The sequence below is a fragment of the Cetorhinus maximus genome, chromosome 29 (genome assembly GCF_964194155.1).
Source record: "Cetorhinus maximus chromosome 29, sCetMax3.hap1.1, whole genome shotgun sequence".
NCBI classification, from domain to species: Eukaryota; Metazoa; Chordata; class Chondrichthyes; order Lamniformes; family Cetorhinidae; genus Cetorhinus; species Cetorhinus maximus.
The window spans coordinates 4747937-4767301 of record NC_135907.1 but is presented as its reverse complement, the minus strand read 5'-3'; the positions used below and the strand labels follow the sequence as shown (position 1 = coordinate 4767301).

The 19365-nt window shown below is 52.6% G+C and overlaps 1 non-coding gene and 2 pseudogenes across 1 annotated transcript; all 3 read left to right on the top strand.

Annotated features, from left to right (window-relative positions):
- The first annotated feature begins 459 nt into the window (after nucleotides 1–459).
- On the top strand, nucleotides 460–637 carry LOC144669810 (U2 spliceosomal RNA; annotated as a pseudogene).
- Nucleotides 638–5983: 5346 nt separating this feature from the next.
- On the top strand, nucleotides 5984–6165 carry LOC144669685 (U2 spliceosomal RNA). Its single transcript, XR_013573716.1, has one exon. It is a non-coding gene; the product is annotated as a U2 spliceosomal RNA (small nuclear RNA).
- A 12558-nt stretch (nucleotides 6166–18723) lies between these two features.
- LOC144669899 (U1 spliceosomal RNA) lies at nucleotides 18724–18875 on the top strand (annotated as a pseudogene).
- Nucleotides 18876–19365: the final 490 nt, after the last annotated feature.

Genomic DNA, 19365 nt, shown 5'->3' with positions numbered 1-19365 from the left:
TGTGCTCTACGGGCTGTTCCCAGGGACACACACCGAGACAAACATTGACTGCAGCTGGAGGATCATCAACTCGGTGAAAGAGGCGCTTTGGTCTGCCCGAAACTTGTTGGTCTTCCAGCACAAAGAGTTGTCCCCGACCGATTGTTGCGGACTGGCACAATCCAAAGTCCAGGACTACGTGCTGAGGGACGCACTAAAGCTTGGGGCAGCTGCCGCAAAGGCGCAATGGGGAAGGGTCGCTGTCTAAGACCTTTCTACCACAGCGCACCGAGAGACTGGGAACTGTTTAGAGCCCCTCGGGCTGTACAGATCAAAATGAAAGGCTGTAAATGATTGTAATATTGTTTGTACTGATGCACCTGGTGATACATTTTGTAAAAGTTTAACCTGGATTGTACCCTTGTAATGTTGTTTTTGAAATGGTTTTGAATGTGATTGAAGATTTTTTATGAATAAAGTATATTTTTACAAAAAAAAAAAAAAATCTGTTCTTATCAGTTTAATATCTGATACGTCCCTTATCTGGGGACCATATATTAAATTGATTTTTGGAGCAGGGAGATGGAATAGGGGCTTGCTCCGCCCACTCCACGCATCGACCCGGTATTGCAGTATCTCTCGGAATGGTGCACCACCCCTTTCCAGGGGATTTTCAATGCTAAAAATAGATTTCGTACAAACATCTGCTTTCTTTACTTTTCAACATGCACATCTTTCAAAACACAACTTTCTTTCTTTCTCATCGCTTCTCGGCCTTTTGGCTAACATCAAGTGTTGCAGGGGCGACACCATGGTCCTGCCAAGGCAAGGTCGGGATGGAAGGGCGATAACCAATCGCAATCTGAATCCATACCGTGGGTTACCTATCACCGTCCGAGTCACGGTGAACCACAGCGACGAAGGAGGATCACCTATGGATCGGGGCTTCTTCACCAGGAGGATCCTGTTGAAGGCGTGCGGCTTCCAAGCTACGGAGATCTTCACCCTGCACGACTCCCGCAAAGGTGGTTATTTTGACGTCACGTTCAAGCAAGTGGCAGACTGCGTCCGGCTCCTGAGGGTGTTCGAGGAGAAGAGAGACCTGCCGGAGATGAAGATCCTGACGGCGGAGCCGCACTTTTCTCTGCCGTTGCAACGGGAACGTGAGGTGATGGTGCATGTGTACAACCCCTTCGTCCCTGTCGCCGACGTGGTCACCTTCCTCACCAGGTACTTCGATAAGGTGGGGAGCGGCACTGAGATTCGAGACGACTTGGGGATCTGGACAGGCAAACGCCTGTTTAAGGTCACGCTAAAGACCGATGGTAAGGGAGCCATTTTCCACCCTCCTTCCAGTTTCGCAATCGGGGGAAACCGTGGCTACCTGGTCTACGCTGGGCAACCCAAGCATTGTCGCTCATGCGGCAAGGCTGGTCATGTGGCGGCCAACTGCAGCGCCTCCCTCTGCAAGATCTGCAAACAGGAAGGGCACCAGACAAAAGACTGCAAACAGGCCAAGTGCTGCAACCTGTGTGGCGAGGCAAGTCACCTCTACAGGACCTGCCCCAAACGCTGCCGTACTTACGCACAGGCAGCCAAAGCCGACCAGGGGGAAGCAGAAGAAAGGTTCCGTGTCACTCCAACCACCAAGGCCCCCAGGGAGCTCAACGGGACAAAGGAGGACACAGAGAGAGACAAGGTGGAGAAAGAGATTGAGGCAACAGAGAGCCAATCAACAGCACTACCCCCTGAACCTTCCAGTCCTCAGGACAGCGAATCAATGGAGGAGGAGGCAGCAGTGGAAAAGCAGCAGGGGGAGTGGCGGACGGTGAAGAACAAGAAAAGTAAGAGGGAGCGAAGAAGAAGCAAAGGCGTTTCCCAGAGAAGCGGCAAGAGGCGTCTCCCATCCGACACGGATGACAAGGGCAGCAGCTCTTCGGATGAGGAAGTGCCAGAGCGGCACCGACAGAAGAGGCGGCAAAGCTCCAGGGCGTTGGAGGACGAGACACCCGAGCTCCAGAAAATCGGAGACAACAAGGAGACCAGCGCACCCCAACTTGGCCTGCAACCTGAGGAGGCCAGTGCACCACAGCCCCTGGAATCTGGGAGCAGTGAGGCAATCATCGCACCCCAGCTCCAGGAAGCCGGGAACAGCAACCCCCCAGAGGGGGTGAGTTTTGGAGAAGCTTCTCCAGCAAAGGTCATCTCAAAATCCGCTCACTACGTGAACCTCCAGATGCCACTGGAGCAGAACACGGCCAAGGAGATCTACCTCAGCCCATCCAAAGTGAAGGAATTTGAGCTCACTACGGGTATGAAGGAGCAGACTAAAGGTCTGGGACTCTCAGAGACAGTGGGTTTGGTAGGAGAATAAATGCTTTAAAATGGGTTTAAAGATTGTATCCATAAATGTGCGTAGCATTAAATCTACTACGCGATGTGTTGCGACCTTGGACTACCTAGCCAAGGTCAAAGCTGACCTGTTGTTTCTGCAGGAGTGTGCGATACCGCACCTCAGCTCCTACAGGCAATGGTCACGATGGTGGTCCCACGGGCCATCGATCTGGTCGGGCGGAAATGACTCTCGTTCCTCCGGCCTGGGTATTCTGCTGCGGGGAGGCAACTTCACCGTCTCCGAGGTCAAGGAGGTGGTGGGCGGGCGACTCCTGGTAGCAGACGTAATGTACAAGAACGCTCCACTCCGGTTAATTAACGTGTACGGCCCGGCACAAGGGGCTGAGCGGCTGGAGGTTTTTCAGCAGCTCCCACTGCTGCTGGCGACCTCCAGGCCGGTCATTCTGGGCGGGGACTTCAACTGCATCATCGATGCGGCTGGACGATCCGGCAGGGCCGGAAGCAGATTGGACGCTACGTCCAGATCCCTGATGGAAACAGTTAAGGATGCCAAGCTGCACGACGTCTTCAGCAACCCTGCAGACGGAGCGCAGCGTAGATACACCTGGTCGCGGCCAGACGGGTCCATTCGTTCCAGGATAGACTTCCTGTTTGTGTCCCGTGCATTCACAGTCAGATCCACCGACGTCAAGCCGGTGTTCTTCTCTGACCACTGCCTCCTACTGGCGGACTGCCACTTGGAGGAAGACCTGAGGGTGGGCAGGGGGGCATGGAAGCTAAATGTGCAACTGCTGACCCCAGAGAACATTGAGGAGCTCAAGAGGGATTACAAAGGTTGGAGAACCGTGAAACCCCTCTTTGAGTCCCTGACACACTGGTGGGAAGTGATCAAGGGAAGCATCAAGAGGTTTTTCATCCGCAAAGGCACCCAGAAAGCTAGAAAGGAACAGAGGGAAATGTCCCGACTCCAGGAAAAGATGCAGAATCTGCTCCGGTTGCAGTCGATGGGGGTCGATGTCAAGGAGGAGCTCCAAGAGGTGAAGGGCCAGCAAGCCTCGCACTTTGCCTCGGAGGCCTCCAAGATCATCTTCCGTTCCAGAGTCCGCTCCGTGGAGCAGGATGAGACGTGCTCACGTTTCTTCTTCCAAAAGGTACACAGAGAGCGCTCTGTGATCAGCAGCCTGAAGGAAGAAGACGGCTCAGTAAAGTCATCACGGTCCGACATTCTGAGGATCAGCAAATCCTTTTATGCCGGACTGTATGACGTGAAGCCCACGGACAGCACGGCCTCCCAGTCCTTCCTGTCCTCTATCACGGAGGTCCTAGACCACAGTACGCGGGAGAGCCTAGACAAACCGCTAACTCCTGACGAACTGACTAAGGCCCTCGAGTCCTTCGAGAAGAGTAAAACTCCCGGAAGCGACGGCCTGCCGGCGGAGTTGTATTCGGCTCTGTGGGACTTGATCGGCCCAGACCTGCTAGAAGTGTACGAGAGTATGCTCCTGGCCGGCAGCATGTCAGAATCCATGAGGAAAGGCATCATCACCCTCATCTACAAGCACAAGGGGGAAAGGGAGGAAATTAGAAATTGGCGACCCATTTCACTGTTGAATGTGGACTATAAGATTCTGTCCAAGGTCATCGCCAACCGGGTCAAATCCGCTCTGGAATTGGTGATTCACCCTGACCAGACCTGCTCTGTGCCAGGCAGGAAGATCTCTGACAGCCTGGCGCTGCTCAGGGATACGATTGCCTATGTACAGGACAGGGGTGTGGATACCTGCCTCATCAGCTTGGATCAGGAGAAGGCCTTTGACAGAATATCGCACACCTACATGGGGGATGTGCTCTCCAAAATGGGCTTTGGGGAGGGAATTCGAAATTGGATCCAACTGCTCTACACTAACATCAGTAGCGCAGTCTCAATCAATGGGTGGGAAACAGATAGCTTTCCGATTAAATCTGGAGTCAGGCAGGGCTGCCCTCTCTCGCCTGTCCTTTTTGTGTGCTGCATAGAACCCTTTGCCGAGTCCATCAGGAAGGATCCGGGCATAAGAGGAGTGACGATCCCAGGCAGTGGAGGCACTCAGGTAAAAGCCTCCCTGTACATGGACGACGTCGCCGTCTTCTGCTCGGATCCGCTGTCGGTGCGCAGACTGATGCACGTCTGCGACCAGTTCGAACTGGCCTCGGGAGCCAAGGTAAATCGTGGGAAGAGCGAGGCCATGTTCTTTGGGAACTGGGCTGACCGATCCTTTGTCCCCTTCACTGTCAGGGCTGACGGCCTGAAGGTGCTGGGGATATGGTTCGGAGGGACCGGGGCATGCGTTAGAAACTGGAAGGAGCGAGTGGCTATGGTGAAAAGGAAACTGGGCATGTGGGAGCGACGCTCCCTCTCCATTGCGGGTAAGAACCTGGTCATCAGGTGTGAGGTACTCTCGCTGTTGCTGTACGTGGCGCAGGTCTGGCCCATTCCACACTCCTGCGCGATGGCGATCACTCGAGCCATCTTCCGCTTTATCTGGAGGTCGAAAATGGATCGTGTCTGCAGGGACGCGATGTACAAGCCTCTAGATAAAGGGGGAAAAAACGTGCCCAACATCGCCCTCATACTGATGGCCACCTTTGTTTGTGGCTGCATCAAGCGGTGCGTAGACCCTCAGTACGCAAACACCAAGTGTCACTACGTGCTGAGGTTCTACCTGTCCCCGGTGTTGCGAAGGATGGGTCTGGCCACGCTGCCGCGGAACGCTCCAAGTAGTTGGACCGTGCCGTACCACCTGTCCCTGGTGGAAAAATTTATGCAGAAAAACACCTTTGACCACAAGTCCATCAGGCAGTGGTCAGCACGTAACGTCCTAGAGGCCCTGAGGGCAAAGGAGAGGGTGGACCCTGTGGGATGGTTCCCCGAGCAGACTGTCAAAGTCATTTGGCAGAATGCCTCATCGCCAGAACTTTCCAACAAGCACCAAGACGTAGCTTGGCTGGTGGTGAGAAAGGCCCTCCCCGTCAGATCCTTCCTACACGCCAGGAGTCTCACCCCCTCTGCACGTTGCCCTCGAGGTGGCTGTGGTGGGGAAGAGACCGTTGTTCACCTCCTTGTGGATTGTGCCTTTGCAAAGAAAGTCTGGAGAGGGATGCAGTGGTTGCTGTCGAGGTTCATCCCGAGCAGTTCTGTGACACAGGACTCTGTGCTCTACGGGCTGTTCCCAGGGACACACACCGAGACAAACATCGACTGCAGCTGGAGGATCATCAACTCGGTGAAAGAGGCGCTTTGGTCTGCCCGAAACTTGTTGGTCTTCCAGCACAAAGAGTTGTCCCCGACCGATTGTTGCGGACTGGCACAATCCAAAGTCCAGGACTACGTGCTGAGGGACGCACTAAAGCTTGGGGCAGCTGCCGCAAAGGCGCAATGGGGAAGGGTCGCTGTCTAAGACCTTTCTACCACAGCGCACCGAGAGACTGGGAACTGGTTAGAGCCCCTCGGGCTGTACAGATCAAAATGAAAGGCTGTAAATGATTGTAATATTGTTTGTACTGATGCACCTGGTGATACAATTTGTAAAAGTTTAACCTGGATTGTACCCTTGTAATGTTGTTTTTGAAATGGTTTTGAATGTGATTGAAGATTTTTTATGAATAAAGTATATTTTTACAATAAAAAAAAAAAAAAAATCTGTTCTTATCAGTTTAATATCTGATACGTCCCTTATCTGGGGACCATATATTAAATTGATTTTTGGAGCAGGGAGATGGAATAGGGGCTTGCTCCGTCCACTCCACGCATCGACCCGGTATTGCAGTATCTCTGGGAATGGTGCACCACCCCTTTCCAGGGGATTTTCAATGCTAAAAATAGTTTTCTTACAAACATCTGCTTTCTTTACTTTTCAACATGCACATCTTTCAAAACACAACTTTCTTTCTTTCTCATCGCTTCTCGGCCTTTTGGCTAAGATCAAGTGTTGCAGGGGCGACACCATGGTCCTGCCATGGCAAGGTCAGGATGGAAGGGCGATAACCAATCGCAATCCGAATCTATACCGTGGGTTACCTATCACCGTCCGAGTCACGGTGAACCACAGCGAAGAAGGATCACCTATGGATCGGGGCTTCTTCACCAGGAGGATCCTGTTGAAGGCGTGCGGCTTCCAAGCTACGGAGATCTTCACCCTGCACGACTCCCGCAAAGGTGGTTATTTCGACGTGACTTTCAAGCGAGTGGCAGACTGCGTCCGGCTCCTGAGGGTGTTCGAGGAGAAGAGAGACCTGCCGGAGATGAAGATCCTGACGGCGGAGCCGCACTTTTCTCTGCCGTTGCAACGGGAATGTGAGGTGATGGTGCATGTGTACAACCCCTTCGTCCCTGTCGCCGACGTGGTCACCTTCCTCACCAGGTACTTCGATAAGTTGGGGAGCGGCACCGAGATTCGAGACGACTTGGGGATCTGGACAGGCAAACGCCTGTTTAAGGTCACGCTAAAGACCGATGGTAAGGGAGCCATTTTCCACCCTCCCTCCAGTTTCGCTATCGGGGGAAACCGGGGCTACCTGGTCTACGCTGGGCAACCCAAGCATTGTCGCTCATGCGGCAAGGCTGGTCATGTGGCGGCCAAGTGCAGCGCCTCCCTCTGCAAGATCTGCAAACAGGAAGGGCACCAGACAAAAGACTGCAAACAGGCCAAGTGCTGCAACCTGTGTGGCGAGGCAAGTCACCTCTACAGGACCTGCCCCAAACGCTGCCGTACTTACGCACAGGCAGCCAAAGCCGACCAGGGGGAAGCAGAAGAAATGTTCCGTGTCACTCCAACCACCAAGGCCCCCAGGGAGCTCAACGGGACAAAGGAGGACACAGAGAGAGACAAGGTGGAGAAAGAGATTGAGGCAACAGAGAGCCAATCAACAGCACTACCCCCTGAACCTTCCAGCCCTCAGGACAGCGAATCAATGGAGGAGGAGGCAGCAGTGGAAAAGCAGCAGGGGGAGTGGCGGACGGTGAAGAACAAGAAAAGTAAGAGGGAGCGAAGAAGAAGCAAAGGCGTTTCCCAGAGAAGCGGCAAGAGGCGTCTCCCATCCGACACGGATGACAAGGGCAGCAGCTCTTCGGATGATGAAGTGCCAGAGCGGCACCGACAGAAGAGGCGGCAAAGCTCCAGGGCGTTGGAGGACGAGACACCCGAGCTCCAGAAAATCGGAGACAACAAGGAGACCAGCGCACCCCAACTTTGCCTGCAACCTGAGGAGGCCAGTGCACCACAGCCCCTGGAATCTGGGAGCAGTGAGGCAATCATCGCACCCCAGCTCCAGGAAGCCGGGAACAGCAACACCCCAGAGGGGGTGAGTTTTGGAGAAGCTTCTCCAGCAAAGGTCATCTCAAAACCCGCTCTCTACGTGAACCTCCAGATGCCACCGGAGCAGAACACGGCCAAGGAGATCTACCTCAGCCCGTCCAAAGTGAAGGAATTTGAGCTCACTACGGGTATGAAGGAGCAGACTAAAGGTCTGGGACTCTCAGAGACAGTGGGTTTGGTAGGAGAATAAATGCTTTAAAATGGGTTTAAAGATTGTATCCATAAATGTGCGTAGCATTAAATCTACTACGCGATGTGTTGCGACCTTGGACTACCTAGCCAAGGTCAAAGCTGACCTGTTGTTTCTGCAGGAGTGTGCGATACCGCACCTCAGCTCCTACAGGCAATTGTCACGATGGTGGTCCCACGGGCCATCGATCTGGTCGGGCGGAAACGACTCTCGTTCCTCCGGCCTGGGTATTCTGCTGCGGGGAGGCAACTTCACCGTCTCCGAGGTCAAGGAGGTGGTGGGCGGGCGACTCCTGGTAGCAGACGTAATGTACAAGAACGCTCCACTCCGGTTAATTAACGTGTACGGCCCGGCACAAGGGGCTGAGCGGCTGGAGGTTTTTCAGCAGCTCCCACTGCTGCTGGCGACCTCCAGGCCGGTCATTCTGGGCGGGGACTTCAACTGCATCATCGATGCGGCTGGACGATCCGGCAGGGCCGGAAGCAGATTGGACGCTACGTCCAGATCCCTGATGGAAACAGTTAAGGATGCCAAGCTGCACGACATCTTCAGCAACCCTGCAGACGGAGCGCAGCGTAGATACACCTGGTCGCGGCCAGACGGGTCCATTCGTTCCAGGATAGACTTCCTCTTTGTGTCCCGTGCATTCACAGTCAGATCCACCGAGGTCAAGCCGGTGTTCTTCTCTGACCACTGCCTCCTACTGGCGGACTGCCACTTGGAGAAGGACCTGAGGGTGGGCAGGGGGGCATGGAAGCTAAATGTGCAACTGCTGACCCCAGAGAACATTGAGGAGCTCAAGAGGGATTACAAAGGTTGGAGAACCGTGAAACCCCTCTTTGAGTCCCTGACACACTGGTGGGAAGTGATCAAGGGAAGCATCAAGAGGTTTTTCATCCTCAAAGGCACCCAGAAAGCTAGAAAGGAACAGAGGGAAATGTCCCGACTCCAGAAAAAGATGCAGAATCTGCTCCGGCTGCAGTCGATGGGGGTCGATGTCAAGGAGGAGCTCCAAGAGGTGAAGGGCCAGCAAGCCTCGCACTTTGCCTCGGAGGCCTCCAAGATCATCTTCCGTTCCAGGGTCCGCTCCATGGAGCAGGATGAGACGTGCTCACGTTTCTTCTTCCAAAAGGTACACAGAGAGCGCTCTGTGATCAGCAGCCTGAAGGAAGAAGACGGCTCAGTAAAGTCATCACGGTCCGACATTCTGAGGATCAGCAAATCCTTTTATGCCGGACTGTATGACGTGAAGCCCACGGACAGCACGGCCTCCCAGTCCTTCCTGTCCTCTATCACGGAGGTCTTAGACCACAGTACGCGGGAGAGCCTAGACAAACCGCTAACTCCTGACGAACTGACTAAGGCCCTCGAGTCCTTCGAGAAGAGTAAAACCCCCGGAAGCGACGGCCTGCCGGCGGAGTTGTATTCGGCTCTGTGGGACTTGATCGGCCCAGACCTGCTAGGAGTGTACGAGAGTATGCTCCTGGCCGGCAGTATGTCAGAATCCATGAGGAAAGGCATCATCACCCTCATGTACAAGCACAAGGAAGAAAGGGAGGAAATTAGAAATTGGCGACCCATTTCACTGTTGAATGTGGACTATAAGATTCTGTCCAAGGTCATCGCCAATCGGGTCAAATCCGCTCTGGAATTGGTGATACACCCTGACCAGACCTGCACTGTGCCGGGCAGGAAGATCTCTGACAGCCTGGCGCTGCTCAGTGATACGATTGCCTATGTACAGGACAGGGGTGTGGATACCTGCCTCATCAGCCTGGATTAGGAGAAAGCCTTTGACAGAATATCGCACACCTACATGGTGGATGTGCTCTCAAAATGGGGTTTGGGGAGGGAATTCGCAATTGGATCCAGTTGGATCCTACTCTACACTAACATCAGTAGCGCAGTCTCAATCAATGGGTGGGAATCAGATAGCTTTCCAATTAAATCTGGAGTCAGGCAGGGCTGTCCTCTCTCGCCTGTTCTTTGCTGAGTCCATCAGGAAGGATCCGGGCATTAGAGGAGTTACGATCCCAGGCAGTGGAGGCACTCAGATCAAAGCCTCCCTGTACATGGACGATGTCGCCGTCTTCTGTTCTGATCCGCTGTCGGTGTGCAGACTGATCCACATCTGCGACCAGTTCGAACTGGACTCGGGAGCCAAGGTAAATCGTGGGAAGAGCGAGGCCATGTTCTTTGGGAACTGGGCTGACCGATCCTTTGTCCCCTTCACCGTCAGTGCTGACGGCCTGAAGGTGCTGGGGATATGGTTCAGAGGGACCGGGGTATGCGTTAGAAACTGGAAGGATCCAGTGTCTATGGTGAAAAGGAAACTGGGAATCTGGGAGCGACGCTTCCTCTCCGTTGCGGGTAAGAACCTGGTCATCAGGTGTGAGGCACTCTCGCTGTTGCTGTACATGGCGCAGGTCTGGCCCATTCCAGACTGCTGCGCGATGGCGATCACCCGAGCCATCTTCCCCTTTATCTGGAGGTCGAAAATGGATCGTGTCCGCAGGGACGCGCTGTATAAGCCTCTAGATAAAGGGGGAATAAACGTGCCCAACATCGCCCTCATACTGATGGCCACCTTTGTGTGCGGCTGCATCAAGCGGTGCGTAGACCCTCAGTACGCAAACACCAGGTGTCACTACGTGCTGAGGTTCTACCTGTCCCCGGTGTTGCGAAGGATGGGTCTGGCCACGCTGCCGCGGAACGCTCCAAGTAGTTGGACCGTGCCGTACCACCTGTCCCTGGTGGAAAACTTTATGCAGAAAAACACCTTTGACCACAAGTCCATCAGGCAGTGGTCAGCACGTAACGTCCTAGAGGCCCTGAGGGATAAGGAGAGGGTGGACCCTGTGGGATGGTTCCCCGAGCAGACTGTCAAAGTCATTTGGCAGAATGCCTCATCGCCAGAACTTTCCAACAAGCACCAAGACGTAGCTTGGCTGGTGGTGAGAAAGGCCCTCCCCGTCAGATCCTTCCTACACGCCAGGAAGCTCACCCCCTCTGCACGTTGCCCTCGAGGTGGCTGTGGTGGGGAAGTGACCGTTGTCCACCTCCTTGTGGATTGTGCCTTTGCAAAGAAAGTCTGGAGAGAGATGCAGTGGTTTCTGTCGAGGTTCATCCCGAGCAGTTCTGTGACACAGGACTCTGTGCTCTACGGGCTGTTCCCAGGGACACACACCGAGACAAACATCAACTGCAGCTGGAGGATCATCAACTCGGTGAAAGACGCTCTTTGGTCTGCCCGAAACTTGTTGGTCTTCCAGCACAAAGAGTTGTCCCCGACCGAGTGTTGCGGACTGGCACATTCCAAGGCCGAGGACTACGTGCTGAGGGACGCACTAAAGCTTGGGGCAGCTGCCGCAAAGGCGCAATGGGGAAGGGTCGCTGTCTAAGACCCTTCTGCCACAGTGTACCGAGGGACTGGGAACTGTTTAGAGCCCCTCGGGCTGTACAGCTCACAATAAATGTACGCCCTTTGTTTTGATCATTTCCGATTTCATGATCTATCTCTAAATCACAAAATCTTGATACTGCTTTGTGATGTCACAGAATTTTTTACAGTGTGGAAGGAGGCCATTTGGCCTATCAAGTCTGCACTGGGTCTCTGAAAGAGCCTTCCACCTAGTGCTACTCCCCTGCCTCATCCCCGTAACCTTGCACATTCTGTCTTTTCAGGTAACGATCCAATTCCCTTCTGAATACCTCGATCGAATCTGCCTCCAGCACCCTCTCAGGAATTTTGTTCCAGACTCCAACCACCCTCTGGGTGAATTAATCTTTCCTCACATCACATTTACTCCTTTTGCCAATTATTTTGAATCTGTGCCCTCTAGTCCTTGATGTTCACTTGAGTGGAAACAGTTTCTCACGATTTACCTTGTCCATATCTCTCAGGATCTTGAATACCTCCACCAACTCTCCTCACAGCCTTCTTTTCTCCAAGGAAAACAGTCCCATCCTCTCCAATCTATCCTCATAGCTACAGTTCTTCATCCCGGGAATCATTCTTGTGAATCTCCTCTGTACCCTCTCCAATGTCTTCACATCCTTCCTCAAGTATGGCGCCCAGAACTGGACGCAGTATTCCAGATGAGGCCTAATTAGTGTCTTATACGAGTTCAACATGACCTCCTTACTCTTGTACTCAATGCCCCTATTAATAAAGCCTAAGATACTATCTGCTTTATTAACTGCTCTCAACACGTCCTGCCATCTTCAATGGCCTATGTACGTCTGAGTTCCCTCTGTTTGTGCACCTCTTTTAGAGGCTCTTCCTTTATTTTATGCTGTCTCACCATATTCTTCCTGCCAAAATGGATCACCTCACACTTCTGTACATTGAACTTCATCTGCCACTTGTCTGCTCAATCCACCAACACGTTGAAAGAACCGAGGAATACTCTGGTACAAAAGTTCAACACTCGGAGTCCAGATGCAATATTCAAGTGGTTCCTTTATTACGCATGCGGGGAGCAAACACTGGGCAATCCAGGCACTTCTCCACCGAGGTTCAAATGAGCACAGTTTATATATCTTTTATTATCAGTAACTTAATGGTATTAATTAGACAAAGGCCACAGCACAATGACCCCCTGGTTGACTGAGACCTGATCCCTTTGTTGGACGTACATTATTCACGCGTGTCCGATACTAACTGGGAGCCGGGGTTCCCTTGTATCCTGAGCGGGTGTGATGGTTTCCTCTGTGGGTAATTTCTAATATACAACCCTCCGTTCGGTTGTACCCACATTTGTCCAGCACCACCCCCGTTCCAACTGGTTGGGAGCAAATTGTGAGGCTACCTTTCCTCCTGCACCCACTCAGTGATACCCCGTGTATGCCCTCATTCTTGCGTATGGCATGCATATCTATGGGGTAGTACCGGAGGGAGTCATTGTCTCGGATTAACCCAATGTTCTCCACTTGATACTGAGGGTGTGGGCCCGTGTCTGCTGTGACTGAGGGGATTGCCCATACCTATCACGTTCATTTGGTTTGAGGTGCACTTCTGAATCACCGCATACACCCTGGTCACTCCTTTCAATGTACATGCGTCGATGACGCCTGGGTTCTTGGCCATCCCCCACTACCGGGCACTGTTGATCCAGCCCAGTACCTCCCCCCTTTGGATCTGGCCCAGATTGTGTCTTAATTGCCCGATCAGCCACCGGCCGTAAGCTGGCTTTTTTGGGTGCTGCCCTCTTGTCGTTCCTCCCTTTCTGTTAATTGGCTGGTGGCTTTAGCATGGGTCTCTATAACGTGTACGCTTTCCAATACAGATGCCACACTCTTGCCCCCTAGGGCCGCTGCCGTTTCACCACCCCTCGCTACTCTCATGAGCAAGCTGCCTCATGATCCCTTTAAGATTCGTGACCTCGGAGTTGATTCCTTGAATGTCGAGAGAGTTTACCAGGGAAGTCCCTGTGTTCACCCCTGTCAGTACATTGTTAACTAACTCTCTCTCCTGGCGGTGGAAAGCAGGATGTCCCCTGAATCTAGTGGCACCCGTGGCGTCGGCCGGCTGATTAATCACAGCCTTACTCAGTAATTTGTACAGTTTTCGTAGGGGCGCTTGGTTACTGCAATACTCAGGCAGTTGCATACCTGCCAGGTTCACAATTACCTGTACAATTTCATGTTTAACATTATCATACAAGAGTTCACCGTCCATATACAGTACCAGTTCATTCTGTGGCCCAGGGGTCATGTCTGGGCAAGATAGTCTCTTGTCGTGTCCTGTGATAGCGGGGTGGTGTCGGTCCGGGGGTCCGCCGTTGCAGTCAACTCTCCGTGTTTGGCCCTCAAGATCCAATGCCAGGTATCTGTCATTCCCAAGTCCTCCTCCCCGGGACAGTGACCCCAGTTGTTGTTGTCCTGGGGTGTGAAGGTAAATTGCGAAAAATCTCTCACACACTGTATCTGGACCTGTGCCCCCTTCGCACATGTCCAGGGTCCGTCCGAACCATCGCTGATCTGGAAGCATAGTGGGCCCTCATTTTTCCATCGGAGTTCCGTTCCCGAATGCGAGCTCTGCCCTAGGCTCTCACCATCGCTCATTCCAATGGATAGTTGCGTAAGCCCGGTGCCACACTTGAAGAGCATTGACCTTTCCGTTGTGACATTCACACCTCCTTTCACGCAATATCCGTCGCTGACATTCTTGTAGTATAAGCCCATACCGGCCACTGCTTCACGGTTTACATTCTGTATGCCGGTGGCTGCGATAGCCAGGGCCCTGGTAATGATCATGGACACCCAGCTTTTTTCCATCTTGGCGTGGAGGTTACCCGGTTATTGTTATTTCTGTAATGAAGCACACTGCTGGTGATCACCAGGGTTTAGGTTGGATATAAGAGGCAGCTTTCTCCTTTACGTCCCTCCTTGTGCACAGCCCACGGTGACCCTCCCCGTAGTTGAGGATTCCCCCTTTTGTCTTTCAGATGGCCAGTCCTCCAGATCGGGAATGAATCCTAAACCACTTGGCCTACACAGTACGGACTGCTCGTTGCCCGTTTTCCCCCCGCTGCCTGGTAATTTAGTCTCTCTTACTTACATCATACCTTTTCAGTTGCGACCAGTGTTTCCACCTAGCTTTTCCCTTCATACCGACGCAGGCACGTGAATAATTCCGTACGGTCCAGTCCATTTTGGGGCAAAAACTGGTTGGCTAGGGGTGATATGAACAAACACCATGTCTCCGACCTCAGCCGGTGGTGACGGGGGTCCCCCTTTTGTCCTCTCTTCTAAATCCCTGATAGCCTGTTGGTCCTTCACTTCCTGTTGTAATTCCTTTAGCTGTCCATCCAATTGCTTAATATCGTTTTTAATTTTATCTCTGATGGGTCCCATATCCTCACTTCCGGTGGCTCTGCCCTCTGGCAAGCGCATCGCCCTCCCGGTCAGCAACTCATAAGGGGTTAAACCAGTTGTCCTGTTGGGGGTAGCCCTCAGTCGCATCAATATGCAGGGGAGCACATCCACCCATCCCCCACCAGTTGTTGTGTTTGCCATTGCAATAGCATTTTTTAACGTGCGGTTCATACATTCTTCCATTCCTGAGCTTTGTGGACGGTCAGGTACGTGAAATTTCTGTTTTACTCCGAGCAGCTCACACGTCCTTTTCATAATACTGTCCGTAAAATGCGCTCCTTGATCCGAATCTATCTGTAAAGGGATTCCCCATCTTGGTACTACTTCAAAAGCGAGGATCTTTGTGGCCGTGGTGGCGCTGCAGTCCCTGGTGGGGAAAGCTCTAGTGAACCTCCAGTGCACCTACACCCCCATAGTTACAATATGCCTCAAACTTCCAATTGCCATATTCATGGGCACTCTCGCCCTTTTCTTGTTTTACTCCAGTCACTGTATTCCAATTAACTGGGGCTTGCCCTAAGACTTGTGCCATTTCTGCTCTAAAGGCTCGGAAATCAGCTTGCTGCTGTCCCTGGTCTGCAGCGATATCATTACACCAGGTTCCGTCCTGATACGCTCGCTGCAGCCGTCCCCAAAACGCCTCAGGTAGTTTTATCCGGACTAACCCGCGAACGTCCCTGTTATGGAGATCGTGGCATTGCCGTATTTCCCTCAATTTTTGCCAAAACGACTCATTTCCATGTCTAGGTTTTAGTTGGGGTAATTTGTTTCCAATAGCTTCATGGTTGCGCTAGGTGACAGGGACACATACGTGGTTCTCAGTTGCGCCGGGAAGCCCCCGTTATAGCTCTCTGTCCGTGTATTGGTGCCTGGGCCGGCTGCCCATTTTGTGCCGGTACGGCCGCTTGAGCGCAGCGTAGATACACCTGGTCGCGGCCAGACGGGTCCATCCGTTTCAGGATAGACTTCCTGTTTGTGTCCCGCGCGTTCGCAGTCAGATCCACCGACGTCAAGCCGGTGTTCTCCAACCACTGCCTCCTACTGGTTGACTGTCACTTGGAGGAAGACCAGAGGGTGGGCAGGGGGGCATGGAAGCTAAACGTGCAACTGCTGACCCCTGAGCACAGCGAGGAGCTCAAGAGGTCTTACAAAGGCTGGAGAACCGTGAAACCCCTCTTTGAGTCCCTGACACAGTTGTGGGAAGCGATCAAGGGAAACATCAAGACGTTTTTCATCCTCAAAGGCACCCAGAAAGCTAGAAAGGAACAGAGTGAAAGGTCCCGACTCCAGAAAAACCTGCAGAATCTGCTCCTGCTGCAGTCGATGGGGGTCGATGTCAAGGAGGAACTCCAAGAGGTGAAGGGCCAGCAAGCCTCGCTCTTTGCCTCGGAGGCCTCCAAGATCATCTTCCGTTCCAGAGTCCGCTCCGTGGAGCAGGATGAGACGTGCTCACATTTTTTCTTCCAAAAGTAACAGAGAGAGCTCTGTGATCAGCAGCCTGAAGGAAGAAGACGGCTCACTAAAGTCATCGCAGTCCGACATTTTGAGGATCAGCAAATCCTTTTATGCCCGATTGTATGACGTGAAGCCCACAGACAGCACGGCCTCCCAGTCCTTCCTGTCCTCCATCACGGAGGTCTTAGACGACAGTACATGGGAGAGCCTGGACAAACCGCTAACTCCTGACGAACAGACTAAGGCCCTTGAGTCCTTCGAGAAGAGTAAAACTCCCGGAAGCGACGGCTTGCCAGCGGAGTTGTATTCGGCTCTGTGGGACTGGATGGGCCCGGACCTGCTAGAAGTGTACGAGAGTATGCTCCTGGCCGGCAGCATGTCAGAATCCATGAGGAAAGGCATCATCACCCTCATCTACAAGCACAAGGGGGGAAGGGAGGAAATTAGAAATTGGCGACCCATTTCGCTGTTGAATGTGGACTATAAGATTCTGTCCAAGGTCATCGCCAACCGTGTCAAATCCGCTCTGGAATTGGTGATCCACCATGACCAGACCTGCACTGTGCCGGGCAGGAAGATCTCGGACAGCCTCGCGCTGCTCAGGGATACGATTGCCTATGTACAGGACAGGTGTGTGGATACCTGCCTCATCAGCTTGGATCAGGAGAAGGCCTTTGACAGAATATCGCACACCTACATGGTGGATGTGCTCTCCAAATTGTGGTTTGGGGAGGGAATTCGAAATTGGATCCAACTGCTCTACACTAACATCAGTAGCGCAGTCTCGATCAATGGGTGGGAAACAGATAGCTTTCCGATTAAATCTGGAGTCAGTCAGGGCTGTCTTCTCTCGCCTGTTCTTTTCGTGTGTTGCATAGAACCCTTTGCCGAGTCCATCAGGAAGGATCCGGGCATAAGAGGAGTGACGATCCCAGGCAGTGGAGGCACTCAGTTCAAAGCCTCCCTGCACATGGATGATGTCGCCGTCTTCTGCTCGGATCCGCTGTCGGTGCGCAGACTGATCCACATCCGCGACCAGTTCGAACTGGCCTCGGGAGCCAAGGTAAATCGTGGGAAGAGCGAGGCCATGTTCTTTGGGAAGTGGGCTGACCGATCATTTGTCCCCTTCACTGTCAGGGCTGACGGCCTGAAGGTGCTGGGGATATGGTTCGGAGGGACCGGGGCATGCGTTAGAAACTGGAAGGAGCGAGTGTCTATGGTGAAAAGGAAACTGGGCATGTGGGAGCGACGCTCCCTCTCCGTTGCGGGTAAGAACCTGGTCATCAGGTGTGAGGCACTCTCGCTGTTGCTGTACGTGGCGCAGGTCTGGCCCATTCCACACTCCTGCGTGGTGGTGATCACACGAGCCATCTTCCGCTTTATCTGGAGGTCAAAAATGGATCGTGTCCGCAGAGACGCGATGTACAAGCCTCTAGATAAAGGGGGAAAAACCGTGCCCAACATCGCCCTCATACTGATGGCCACCTTTGTGTGTGGCTGCGTCAAGCGGTGCATAGACTCTCAGTTCGCAAACACCAAGTGTCACTACGTGCTGAGGTTCTACCTGTCCCCGGTGTTGCGAAGGATGGGTCTGGCCACGCTGCCGCTGAACGCTCCAAGTAGTTGGACCGTGCCCTACCACCTGTCCCTCGTGGAAAAATTTATGCAGAAAAACACCTTTGACCACAAGTCCATCAGGCAGTGGTCAGCACGTAACGTCCTAGAGGCCCTGAGGGAAAAGGAGAGGGTGGACCCTGTGGGATGGTTCCCCGAGCAGACTGTCAAAGTCATTTGGCAGAATGCCTCATCGCCAGAACTTTCCAACAAGCACCAAGACGTAGCTTGGCTGGTGGTGAGAAAGGCCCTCCCCGTCAGATCCTTCCTACACGTCAGGAGTCTCACCCCCTCTGCACGTTGCCCTCGAGGTGGCTGTGGTGGGGAAGAGACCGTTGTTCACCTCCTTGTGGATTGTGCCTTTGCAAAGAAAGTCTGGAGAGAGATGCAGTGGTTGCTGTTGAGGTTCATCCCGAGCAGTTCTGTGACACGGGACTCTGTGCTCTACGGGCTGTTCCCAGGGACACACACCGAGACAAACATCAACTGCAGCTGGAGGATCATCAACTCGGTGAAAGAGGCGCTTTGGTCTGCCCGAAACTTGTTGGTCTTCCAGCACAAAGAGTTGTCCCCGACCGATTGTTGCGGACTGGCACAATCCAAAGTCCAGGACTACGTGTTGTGGGATGCACTAAATCTTGGAGCAGCTGCCGCAAAGGCGCAATGGGGAAGGGTCGCTGTCTAAGACCTTTCTACCACAGCGCACCGAGGGACTGGGAACTGTTTAAATCCCCTCGGGCTGTACAGCTCAAAATGAAAGGCTGTAAATGATTGTAATATTGTTTGTACTGATGCACCTGGTGATACATTTTGTAAAAGTTTAACCTGGATTGTACCCTTGTAATGTTGTTATTGAAATGGTTTGGAATGTGATTGAAGATATTTTATGAATAAAGTATATTTTTGCAAAAAAAAGAAAAAAAAGGTTCTCCCAGGACGAGGCTAGCCCATTGCACTTCGGGTGTGCTAACGCCTGCGATGTCCCCAAATGCGGGATACTCGACTGCAAAATTTGTGGTAGTGGGGGACTGCGTTCGCGCTCTCCCCTGATTCACAATTCAAAAAATAGATTTCATCATATCTTTCATTTTCTCTTCTATTTCCTGTCAGCAACCTTTTCTGAAAAAAGAAATATATAACCCCCAATGTGTGCTCTTCAAAATCTATACTGGACTGGTTATTTAGTTTTTTCTTTCCTCCTCGCAAATATTATCCAACCCCCATTCTTTTCCTCCCTGTCATTATCAGCCGGCAATTATTCCATCTCTGCATCATTTTCGCCAGACCGTTTGTTTTGTGGCCGCCAAATTACTCGCGCCATTTTTAACCCCGCGTTTGCCCACTCAAAAATCTCTCTCAAACAACCCCCATCTAACACCCAACCCACCATCACAACAGTCCCCACACTCCCAGCACCGCCCCACCCCCTATCTCTCTGGACGTCTGTATAAATACAAACTCATATCAGTCAGCTATTAACTCATATGCATTCACCATTTTAAACATGTAGCAGCGACCCCTCACTATTTCAAACATGAA